A 12,579-nucleotide genomic window follows, 5' to 3' on the forward strand; every position below is an offset into this window, starting at 1 on the left:
TCAAGAATGTAAATTTAATTGAGCTGCCATAACACGTGTAAGCTGTGCAGTCACTTCCGTAACTCACTGGCACATTGAAAGTAAAGATTATACATAATAATAAAGTAGTAACTTAAATTTATCTCTATTTCCGTAGCGGCTAGCGTTGCGATAATTTTATTAATTCATGTGAATATCATTAAATCTCAAAACTTAAGTCGTAACAAGTTTTTCATCGGAGACATAATTACGTATCCATGTAAAAATTAATTTCTCTTAAACTGCAGTTTTTGGGGGACACCGGTATATAACGTTTCAGGTGTAATTTCACGTTATGCAAGACATTTTTTTTTTTTACAGCCTGTATATTCATTAAAAGTTAAGACTGGCAGCGGATGTACCAGAGTGGATGTGGCGTCTTTCGGGAGAGTTTTCAAGGCTGGTTCACAAGATTCCGAAATATAGCAACAGATAACAGAGTCATAAGATCTGGAGAATGAATCTTGTAAATCGCGCACTTAACTGTAGGTGGCGGAGTAAGACCGTTAACGAAATACTGAATAACAAGAATGACATCTAAAAGAGGCGAGGGACAAGACTGTTTCTGAACTATAGTTACCGGTAGTAAATATATTAATTTTTAGTGCATATAAATCAAGGCCTTATTTATAAACATGTATTATTGGGAAGATTAAACACGAGACAAATCTGTGCAGAGGCGAAGGCATTTAATCCCTTGTCCTAGCAGCTACAAAAGATGATGTCATCATGGCCTACTGCACATACAATGTTTGGAACAGATCTTATGAGACACGTGCAGCGGGAAAAGCATTTACTTCTTTTCGACAGACTACAGAGGAGATGCCATCATAATCTACGGCGCATACCAATGTTTGGTTGATGTCTTACATTCCTAGCTATACAGCATGATTAATAAATGCAGTCTTCGAAGACCAAAGTGTGACAGAGGATATTGGGGCGATGTAATTCGAGATACGAATCGTAATGGTATGGTGATTAGTTATGGAGATATAGAGACAATACCCAAAAGTGAAAAGAGTAATAATTACTTTTAATCCATAGCGCGCAATAATTGGAGTTAAATGTGATGTGTGTGGCATATATCTTTCCCTGAAATGGTCGGATTTCTTGGTTCTAGCGCAAAAACTACGAATAAAATATATGTAGCTGGTTTGTTTTCAAGTACTGTACTGTGAGTTCTCTGTGCAATGGCACAGTTTAAACTGATGTTACAATACGTATCTGTTTCGCATTATGAAGTAAAGTAATCACTGATGTGTACGTCAAGTAGGCACCGGTTTTCAAAGCGTGCTGTGCGACCCACCCGTTGTCCGACACTGAACTAAATCCTAGAAAACCTGTGTGCGCGATGCTTGGAGTAACAAAAGTGAAATTTTTAAGTGCGGGATGTTCGACGAGGGCATGTGGCAGTTACAGTCTGAGCTTAAACCCGTGTATACAGAAGCGTTTCCCATGGAAATAATACTTGCCCCATTAGAAATTTGGAAAAAATTCCAAGATAGAGTATTGGTTCCTATCTTATTTAAGCATGTTTTGATGTGGTCTTCTAAGAGGGCATTTGCCATTCACCCTGTATATTGTAAGGGCTAATCAAGTGGTCTCGCATACTCTTAAACAGTATCCAGCAATGTGAAAACTTACGAAGACAACACGTATTGTCAAGTGAGAATTGACTTATGGTTACTGAAGTACTAACAAACTGAGCTATAACAATACACAAATAAGATTTGGTGCGCTCACCATAAGCGGCCCATTTCTTAAGAAACAATGACGTAAGCAACCAGCATGCACACCAGCACCATCAGAACCTGAAACAAGTAAACAGTGCAATGTAAGTAGCAGATACTTTGCTACGTATTTTACGTAACAAAAATTAACCAGCTATTTAATCGAAGACTAACTAGAAGCAATTCTGAAGCAGGTTGGTGGGAAGAATGTATGACGACTTATTCGTCATCGTCGTCACTAGAATTACCATATTTTTATTTTATTTTATAAACCTTGTCTCGAGACAGTCTGGTCAATTTCTCATATTATCATATTGCACTAGTTCAAAAGAAAAAAAAACTAATACGACGCAAAAAATTAGTTAGCCGGTTTTCATGGAAATGAACATTCCAAACACCACAGGCAACGAACAAATTATTTTTATAATGCCGCTTCCCTAAATTACTGAATAGATTTATTTCAAATTTAATATTTAGCAGAATTATGCATATGAAAAACATTTTTACAAGAAAATGATTGAGCATTTATAAAATAAACACAATATGTCTATTAGCTTAAATTCAGCTTTAAAGATTTCATTTTCATAACTTGATTTCTTATGCGTTATAAAATACAAATTAAATATCATGAGATCCAACGAACGGTGAAGTTCCCAACGGCGCACACAAGGCCACGAATGTTGTGAAATGTATGACGGGGTATCCCGCCAGCAATCAGCACTCAGCAGCCCAATACGGTTGAGTTCGAATGTATTGGTCAAGCGTTGTATTCATTGTGATATTATTTCTGAGTGTTACTTTTTGGCAAATAAAGAAAGTGAAATGGCTTTCGCTGTAGCACAGGAAATTTTTACTGTGGAACGTTTAGTGAGAAAGAAAGGTTATAATTTCGTAACATAAGTTCCTTAATAATCGTACGCTTATGAACTTCGTAAGTGGAGATTTAAGGGATATGTACAATATGTAATAAAAAAAGAAGAAATGGATAATGGCATTCGAGCCCGCTTGGAATTAAATCTTAATAATAATAATAATAATAATAATAATAATAATAATAATAATAATAATAATAATAATAATAATATCACATGTACATGTGTTTAGTTACATGTAATTCCAAGAGTTAAACAATTACAATTTAGTATTAGGCAATCTGTGTCAAAGAAATATTTTACAATGAAGGACAAATTGATATATTATTACTAAACTTCGTTGAATTACCACACGCATCATGCAATCAGGTTGCCGATGTACGGTAGTACAGAGGAGGTGAGCGACCGCACGGACTCGTAGTATAAGCAGTTCATGTTAAGAGTTGTGAGCGGTCCAAATAGATGGAGCAGCTACAGCTAATGTATACCTATGTAAGCACTTGTTTTTGCATTACTGTGGTTGGAATAGTCAAAGCTTAACATTTGTTCAGTGCAGACAAGAATTCAATCAAACATACTACAGTGAGAGTATTGCTGTTCCAAATAATTGCCCCTGGAATACCCTTACCCCCGCAGCCAATTTTGACCCGTTGGGGAACGTGGTTGGATGTTAATTATTATGCAGAACATTACGGCAAAATAATTGAGGTAATTGATGCATTGGATAACACATACAGTTCCACTGTTGCAGCTGTAAAATCATTGCCTTCTGAACAGCTATTGGAAGATATTCTGTTCATTGATTCTAATTTTAAAATCGTGTCCAAAAGCATCATCCTGTTAGAATCGTCTAAACTACAACTCTCAGAAGCCCTTAATATAGTGGATAAAGTATCACAAATTATTATAAAAAAATAACAATTCACTAATTTCAGAAAAAGTGAAATGTAAGTTGAGAAACATTATTGATAAAAATTCTGCCTATCCACAACTTCGTATTATAAATGATGTACCATCAGGTCACGACAAGACATCTGAAGTTGGTGTACTAAAAAGTAGTGATTTTCCATTCTTCAAATATGTACGTAAATTATTACATCGTGTGATGTTGAACGTACATTTTCCCAAAATAAAAACTGTTTAAGTAACCATCGGAGGAGGTTACTTTGCAGTCGCTCAAAATGTACGTAACTCTTCACTGCAATGTACATATTCAAGGATGATGTATCTTACATTAAATTTTAAGAGTTACTATATCTCACTATAAAATAATTGTGTATTTATATGTTTAGACATTTCCTACTTCAATGATCATTCATTATATTTCTTGAATGCAGGATACAAGTTTTATTGTAACCGCAGTATACTGCTCAATGTTTACATCAGAGAATTACTCCACCCGTTGCACGCCCTCTTCTCATGCAGTCTATACCGCGTGCGCACTGAACCTTGCGATTCTCGTGGCAATTCCACGAAGTCTAATTATTACAAATAAAAATGATATTCCAGAAAGCTATAGTAGGTATTTGAAGAAAGATCATATTCTAGAAACAAAAAGCAGTCTTTCTGAAAAATCGGCTTTTGAAAGTAATCAATGACTGAAGCCCCTTCATATACTATTGTACAGTAGTGGCAAAAAAACAGGACCGACCCTTGTAGCTGATTTCAGGGCCTTATTCACTCCAGAGCACGATAGACTGATAACTAAGACTTTCGTGGTTCGAATCCTGCATGGGGAGGAATTTTTTTGTTGTTCCTTATTTAAATTTATTTCCAATACTTTTCGATTGCTAGTAAAATTCATGTTCTGGAAATAATAAGTTAATTAAGTAGTAAAATATCGCTGCAATCGAAAAGTATTGGGAATAAATTTGAATAAGGAACAAAAAAAAGTTTCCTTCCCAGGCAGGATTCGAACCACGAAAGTCTTAGCTACCATCTATCGTGCTCTGAGTGAACAAGGCTCTGACATCAGCTACAAGGGTCGGTTCGGTTTTTTTTTGCCACTACTATACACAATTTACAAGATAAGTAGGTTATATTATTATGAATAAAATATCTTTCATTACAATACACAACGCTGTACATAGTAGTGTAAATAGTGTTCAATCAATGTAGGCCTACAATTCTTTATCATAGCAAAAATAGTAAAAATAGCGTATTATAATGTATATAATTTTAATAATATAAATTGTAAATATTAGTGTAATTGTTAAAGTGGTCTAGGCCTATGTTTTGTTCTGCTCAACTTGACCAAAGAGGAGTCGCGTGATAGACAGACTTACTTCGCTTGCTACATGCACGTTATCCGCTACCGAAAAAACTCCAGTAATACTTAATCTTGTAGTCTCCTGAGACAAAGTACTGATCCTAATGATTATGCACTATACCTAAGGAGTCTCCTATGATAATGAAGTAAGAATTAAAAAATATTATATATATAATTACGTATTTTAAATAGAGCGATTTCAGATAAATTAAATCATTAGTTTCAACATAACCAATCATAGAAACAAGATTGTATAATGGTCTATTTTAATGATTATCATAATAAGAGCTACCAATAAAAAAATACACAAAAAGCTCTTTTTGAGATCTGTTCCCTGAAACTCATGTATGAAAATTCAACTTTCATCATCATCATCATCATCATCATCATCATCATCATCATAATCATCAAGGAAACAATCTGGCTCAGGTCCTCCAGGACCTGTTCCGTAAAAACTTTTGAAAAAATTACATTATCATCATACTTGTGTGACAGTAAATAAAAAACCATACACCTAAAAGTTACCTTTTACTCCTTGAACTATTCCTAAAAAATCCATTATAACTCTGTAAAGATTACATAAAATTATGGCTTCAAAGTTTCGTGCACCTGCAGTTCAAACACTAACAGACTTATAAGGACTTTTCCATGTGTTCACATACAAGTCTCATTGAAATGATAACCATCATCGTACACGTCAGCATTCAGATGTACATGCATGGGGACACAAGAATTATTACAGTCGTCTTTGTGAGCCAAGTATTTGTTCCGTTCCTAAAAAACGCATCGCCATCCACAGAGTTCGAACCCGCAAACTTCGGCTCCAATCGTAGGCGTAACAACCACTACATCACAGGGGACAGTACAATGAGATGAGACTAAAGCGAGAGAACTGTGTTCGCTATTTGCAAGAATTCATTATTTAAATAGCCTTCTTTACAAACTCACCTCTCTCGCATGCATCACAGCCACAAAAATGCCGCAGTACTTTGTCGCAGTAGAAACACACAAATCTTAAAAGTCCCTGCAACTCCCAGCAACCGCTGCACATTTTATTGTTCTCAGCAGCGAGGCCTACTTCGATATGTTACATGAAATGCTGTTTTAAAGAGGCTCTGAATTTCAGTTGTTCCCCAATAGGCCATGTAACGCTATAACCTATTAGGCCTACTATAGCAAGTTGCTATTAGCAACGAACGTAATACTAGCCTACGCTTATAGTATGAACGGAGTGGGTAGTATTAAAATAATTTAACATTAATGATTCGTTTCGATGTGACTCAAATAAACTCGCTGTAAAAATTACACAAGAAGGTAGTTTGATCTTCAACACCAAAGGCTTCGTATTTCATCACCAAATATAGCGTAAATAGGGCATTGTTTTTATATTATTCTTCGTATGTGGATCCAATCGTAAGAAGTCAAAAGGAGGATAGCAATAGCAAAGGAAGCTTTTAATAGAAAAAGGAGCATCTTCTGCGGACCTCTGGAAAAAGAACTGAGGAAGAGACTAATAAAGTGCTTTGTGTGGAGTGTGGCATTGTATTGGCCAGAAACATGGACATTACGACGAAGTGAAGAGACACGAATAAAACATTTGAAATGTAGATATGGAGCGTGTGAAGTGGACAGACAGAATAAGAAATGAAGTTGTGTTGGAAAGAGTGGCTGAAGAAAGAATGATGATAAAACTGATCAGAAAGACAAAAAGGAATTGATTGGGTCACTGGCTGAGAAGAAACTGCCTACTGAAGGATGCACTGGAAGAAATGGCGAACGGGAGAAGAGTTCGGGGCAGAAGAAGATATCAGATGATAGACGACATTAAGTTATGCGGATCATATGCAGAGACTAAGAAGAAGGCAGAAAATAGGAAAGATTGGAGAATGCTGGGTTTGCAGTGAAAGACCTGCCCATGGACAGAACATGTATGTATGTATGTATGTATGTATGTATGTATTTATGTATGTATGTATGTATGTATGTATGTATGTATGTATGTATGTACACATCTGTGAAGTAACAGCGCGTCTGGCCGCGAAACCAGGTGGCCCGGGTTCGATTCCCGGTCGGCGCAAGTTATCTGGTTGAACGATGAAAGAGTAGTGGAACGGAGAATATCTGCATAGAAAATTCATATGTACTTCAGTACATTAAAATAATATATATTTGGTTGAAGTTCTTTCCGGAGTTTTCCCTCAACCCAATATGAGCAAATGCTGGCTAACTTTCGGTTCTGGACCCCGAACTCATTTCACCGGCTTTATCACCTTCATTTCATTCAGACGCTAATAACCTAAGATGTTGATAAAGCGGCGTAAAATAACCTACTAAAAAAAGTATGTATGTAGCCTAATGTACATATAGGCTATATCCCAATAAATCACACCTCAAACACATCCATCTTCCAAATGTAAAACTGTAGGACTGATCGTCGATTTTCTTTATTACTCAAAAGTAAGGAATACTATCTCCAGATGTGCCGCTCTTTACGAATGGACTTCTGTTGACACAATGGTTACAATGTTTTGCTCAAAGTATCGCTACAAGTCGACAAGAAGAGAGATATGCGTGAAAAGAACTAGTTTTTAAAATGGTTGGGAGGCTTATGTTTAATTGTTATTTGTTTTTATGAGATCTCCTGGTTTTAACTTAATTTTGATGTTTGTAACTGAATTTCAGGATTTCTGTACCAGATTCATTCATGTTGATTTAGCAACGCTAACCTAAGTTCATTTCGTGTCGTGCTTCCTGCATTAACATAATATATTTTTCAAGAAAATGTCACATTTTTTTCATGTTTTGGGGATATAAATCTAGTATTTTGCCAAAATTTTCTTCTTTTTTTTTCGCTCTTAAGTCATAATCGTTTTCAGCATCATATATGTTAAATGGCCGGGTTTCATAGTTCCAAATTTCGTCATATTTTGTTCAGCGGAATCCACAGAGGGAATTTATAACCCTCCGAAATAAACGAAATAAATGTCTCTCGCAATTATGAAAGATAATAACATATCGAGAATTTGAATTACTTAGAAATACGAAATATTCTGTTAAGTGCTTCTTCATCTTGAATTCAGCAGTTATCGTCAGACACGTTTCCTGTTACATATTCAAAAAAATTCCTCCGATAGCAACTCCCTCGGTCGCCTCACAAAGAGAGTATATAGCAATAAAACGAGAAAAAAGGCAGGAGCAAGAACCGTTCCCAAGGAACTTCCGTCGGAAAGAAAAAGAGCAACGAGATGCTCTCCGCTATTTAAGATTTCTTTCGCTATAATTTCACTCCATCTCATACGGTTACAACTGATTAACCAATCCATCCAGTCACCTAATTCTTCTTTCATGCATACCTATAAATCCATATTTAAAACTATCAATATGGCTAGCTACACCTATCCAGGCATTCAATATCCATTAATACAGCACACCAATCGAAATATTCATTATCCGTCAATGTATTGAGATATTTATTATCCATTAATACACTTATCACAAAATTCGTTATCCATCAATAAATTCATCCAAATATTCCATTATTAATCAATATAAATACACTAAGGCACTAACACATCAATATAACTACCCATACATACATCATTCGTCAATATAACTATCCAGACATTTATTATCCGTCAATACACATATCCAGATATTCATTATCAGTCGATATACCTACCTAGATACTCATTATCAGTCAAAACGGCTAGCCCGAATTCTTTATCCACCAATGCCCCTTACCAGATATTTATTATCCATGAATATACGAGTAGCTATCCAGATATGCATTATCAGTCAATATACCCAATTAGATATAGGCCTACATTAGCCGTCAATATAGGCCCACATATCCATATATACATCACCCGTAAATACACGTATCCAGATATACAGTACATTATCTGTCAAGACACATATCCCAATATACATCGTCCGTCAAAATATTTGTCCACATATAGGCCTACATTATCCGTAAATACACATATTCCGATATACATCATCCGTCAAAATATTGGTCCACATATAGGCCTACATTATCCGTAAATACACATATCCCAATATACATCGTCCGTCAAAATATTTGTCCACATATAGGCCTACATTATCCGTAAATACATACACATATCCCGATATACATCGTCCGTCAAAATATTTGTCCACATATAGGCCTACATTATCCGTAAATACACATATCCCGATATACATCGTCCGTCAAAATATTTGTCCACATATAGGCCTACATTATCCGTAAATACACATATCCCAATATACATCGTCCGTCAAAATATTTGTCCACATATAGGCCTACATTATCCGTAAATACACATATCCCAATATACATCGTCCGTCAAAATATTTGTCCACATATAGGCCTATATTATCAGTAAATATACATGTAATCAAGATATTCATTATCCATCAATACATGTACGCAGATATTAATTTTAGTCAATACACGTACCCAGATATCAATCATCCGTTATTACACGTACCGGTATCCAGATCTTTATAATCCATCGATACTCATATAGGCTATACAATTGTTCATTATCCGTCAATACATGTATGCAGATATTAATTTTAGTCAATACACGTACCCAGATATCAATCATCCGTCATTACACGTATCCAGATCTTTATAATCCATCGATACTCATATAGGCTATACAATTGTTCATTATCCGTCAATACATGTATGCAGATATTAATTTTAGTCAATACACGTACCCAGATATCAATCATCCGTCATTACACGTATCCAGATCTTTATAATCCATCGATACTCATATAGGCTATACAATTGTTCATTATCCGTCAATACATGTATGCAGATATTAATTTTAGTCAATACACGTACACAGATATCAATCATCCGTCATTACACGTATCGAGATCTTTATAATCCATCGATACTCATATAGACCAGCGATAGGGATTATAAAGAATGGACACTGAGCGAATTTTCCTGTGTTTTGTTTCTCTGTGCGCGAGCGTTTAGTTCCACTTTCAAGCGCTAGAGGTTAGTGTAATCGAGCATACGCTAAGATAATAATTGAGTATAGAGCTGAGACACAGGATCCAAACATCGCCTACCTTATTGCATAATCCAGTAACGCTTTGCTTCAAATAAATTCTAGTTAACAGCTTTTCCTTATTTCTCAATGACAAACTAGTAGTAATAATATTTTTTTTATATTTCAGATATAATAAATTATATTATAAAATGATATAATACATTATAAAATTATGTATCAAATTCGTGTACTATTTATATATAACATAATACAGGTATATGGCTTTACTTCTCATAAGAGTTTTGTTTTTCCATTTTCACTGCTATCAAATCATTACATATTTTAATTATTGTTGGGGTCAACGTCTCAACTCTCATTATAAAGGAACTCTATAATCTAGACATTACAGTTATGACGGATTTATTATTTTATGGATCCAATTTATTTTATTTGAGTACATAATGTACCTAGATGTATTAATTATGCGTGTTATATTTCCGCTGTGTCGACTGCTAGCTGATGTGATGTCAGCGCCAACTCTAGGGAGAAAGCAGAATCTCACGCTCTAGCTGGCTTGAAGGTCATTGAAATCAGTCCGGCTACATCAAAGGTACCGACGCGAAGTGTCCATTCTTTATATTCCCTATTCGCTGTATTGGCTATACAATTGTTCATTATCCGTCAATACATGTATGCAGATATTAATTTTAGTCAATACACGTACCCAGATATCAATCATCCGTCATTACACGTATCCAGATCTTTATAATCCATCGATACTCATATAGGCTATACAATTGTTCATTATCCGTCAATACATGTATGTAGATAATCATTATCCGTCAATGCATGTATCTGGATAATCATTATCCGTCAATGCATGTATCTAGATAATCATTATCCGTCAATACATGTACCTAGATAATCACTATCCGTCAATACATGTACCTAGATAATCACTATCCGTCAATGCATTTATCAAAGTATTCATTACATCCATCAATACTCGTATCGAAATATTCATTATCAGCCAAGAGACGTACCGGTATCCAGATGTTTATTATTCGTCACTACAAGCATTCAAATGTTCATTACTCGTGAGTACACTTACCGATAAATACATTACCTGTCAATACACCTACTTATATATTCATTATCCGCTAATAAGCCTACACCTACCCAGTTACTAACTTATCCATACGATCATCCATACACCCACTCACATTTATCCAGTTGTTCATAAACCGATGTATTCGTCCGTAAGTCATTCATGCCTCTAATCGGCCTGGGTAGCGCAGTCGGTATAGCGCTGGGATTCTGTGCTTGAGGTTGCGGATTCGATCCCGGCCCAGGTCGATGGCATTTAAGTATGCTTAAATGTGACAGGTTCAGGTCAGTAGATTTACTGGCATATGAAAGAACTCCTGCGGACAAAATTCCGGCGCACCGGCGACGCTGATATAACCTCGGCAGGTGCGAGCGTCGTTAAATAAACCGTAACTTAAATTTTCATGCCTCTATGCACTCGTCTATCAAGTTACTGTATTTATCCACCCATTCGTCTACCTAATCTTATGTTTACAAATCTATTTAACCATATATCCACTTACCCAACTATTATCCATCCAATGCTTTCATCCCTCTATTAATGTAGTCGTTAATCCACAGATGTATCTATCCACAGATCCACCTTTTATTCAGTCTTCATATATTCATCTATATCAGCCGAGGCGAAAATGTGACTCACGAGCACATTGTGGCTCGCAATGGTAGCTCTGCATTTCTCTTGCTTGCTACCTTCACCAACCCCAACCCTCTCACTCCCTGGAGTCAAACTCAGTTCCATTTGTATTTGTCTCTGACCTGCGAGTGGCGAAACCATGAACCTCTACAAAAACGAAAGTTTCAAGCAGGATGGGAGGACGCATTTTTTGCTGCCACTATGATGAGAATATTAAATGTATGCTTTGCTCACAAGTATTACGAAGAAACGGTTGTATAACATAAAACGGCATTATACTACATGTTACTCGTGAAACATTAAAAGGTTAAGTGATACAATAATAATAATAATAATAATAATAATAATAATAATAATAATAATAATAATCATCATCATATCTGTACATCGATCCTTTTTCAGCAGATGTACGAATAATGCGATTAGATCCTCAATTTAAACTCACAGATTTACAATGTGATGTTAAATGAAAGCCACAAGTAAGGGCTTGACAAATGTTGAACTATTCAAATCTTTGCCAAAAAACAAATATCCGAAGCTTCGTTCTTTCGCTTGCTCTGTTGAAGCCATGTTCGCTACAACTTACGTTTGTGAACAATTATTTTCAACAATGAAAATAGTAAAAAAAAAAAAAAAAAAAAAAAAAAAAAAAAAAAAAAAAAAAACAAATTTAGATCATGACTGACAGACAAATACCTTCGTGATCAACTACGACTGGCAGTAAGTAACATAATTCCTGATTTTGAAACTCTGTCGCAGAGTCATTCTGAAGACAGTTAATTTTAGGTTGTGATAATGTGTCCTATGTTTTCTTGTTCATTTCTTTCTTCGTTACACGTACTAAACATTAGTTTGTAACCTTATATTGTATAAAATTATATATGAGTGCTTGATGTAAGGAACATGAAAATCCGTTAATAAGTCAGACAGTTGC

At 35.4% G+C, this 12,579-nt stretch overlaps 1 protein-coding gene across 4 annotated transcripts in view; it reads right to left on the bottom strand.

Moving 5' to 3' along the window:
* The window catches only part of bsk (mitogen-activated protein kinase dJNK), a 952,253-nt gene that overhangs the window by 178,615 nt on the left and 761,059 nt on the right, over positions 1-12,579 (bottom strand). For 2 of the 4 annotated variants that reach the window (XM_069843973.1, XM_069843974.1), the window contains one exon: positions 1,762-1,829. The exons of the other annotated variants lie outside the window; for them this stretch is intronic. The gene's annotated coding sequence lies outside the window, so the exon portion shown is untranslated. The remainder of the gene's footprint in view (positions 1-1,761; positions 1,830-12,579) is intronic. 4 annotated transcript variants of the gene reach the window in all.

Source organism: Periplaneta americana, chromosome 13 (genome assembly GCF_040183065.1).
Source record: "Periplaneta americana isolate PAMFEO1 chromosome 13, P.americana_PAMFEO1_priV1, whole genome shotgun sequence".
Lineage (NCBI taxonomy): Eukaryota > Metazoa > Arthropoda > Insecta > Blattodea > Blattidae > Periplaneta > Periplaneta americana.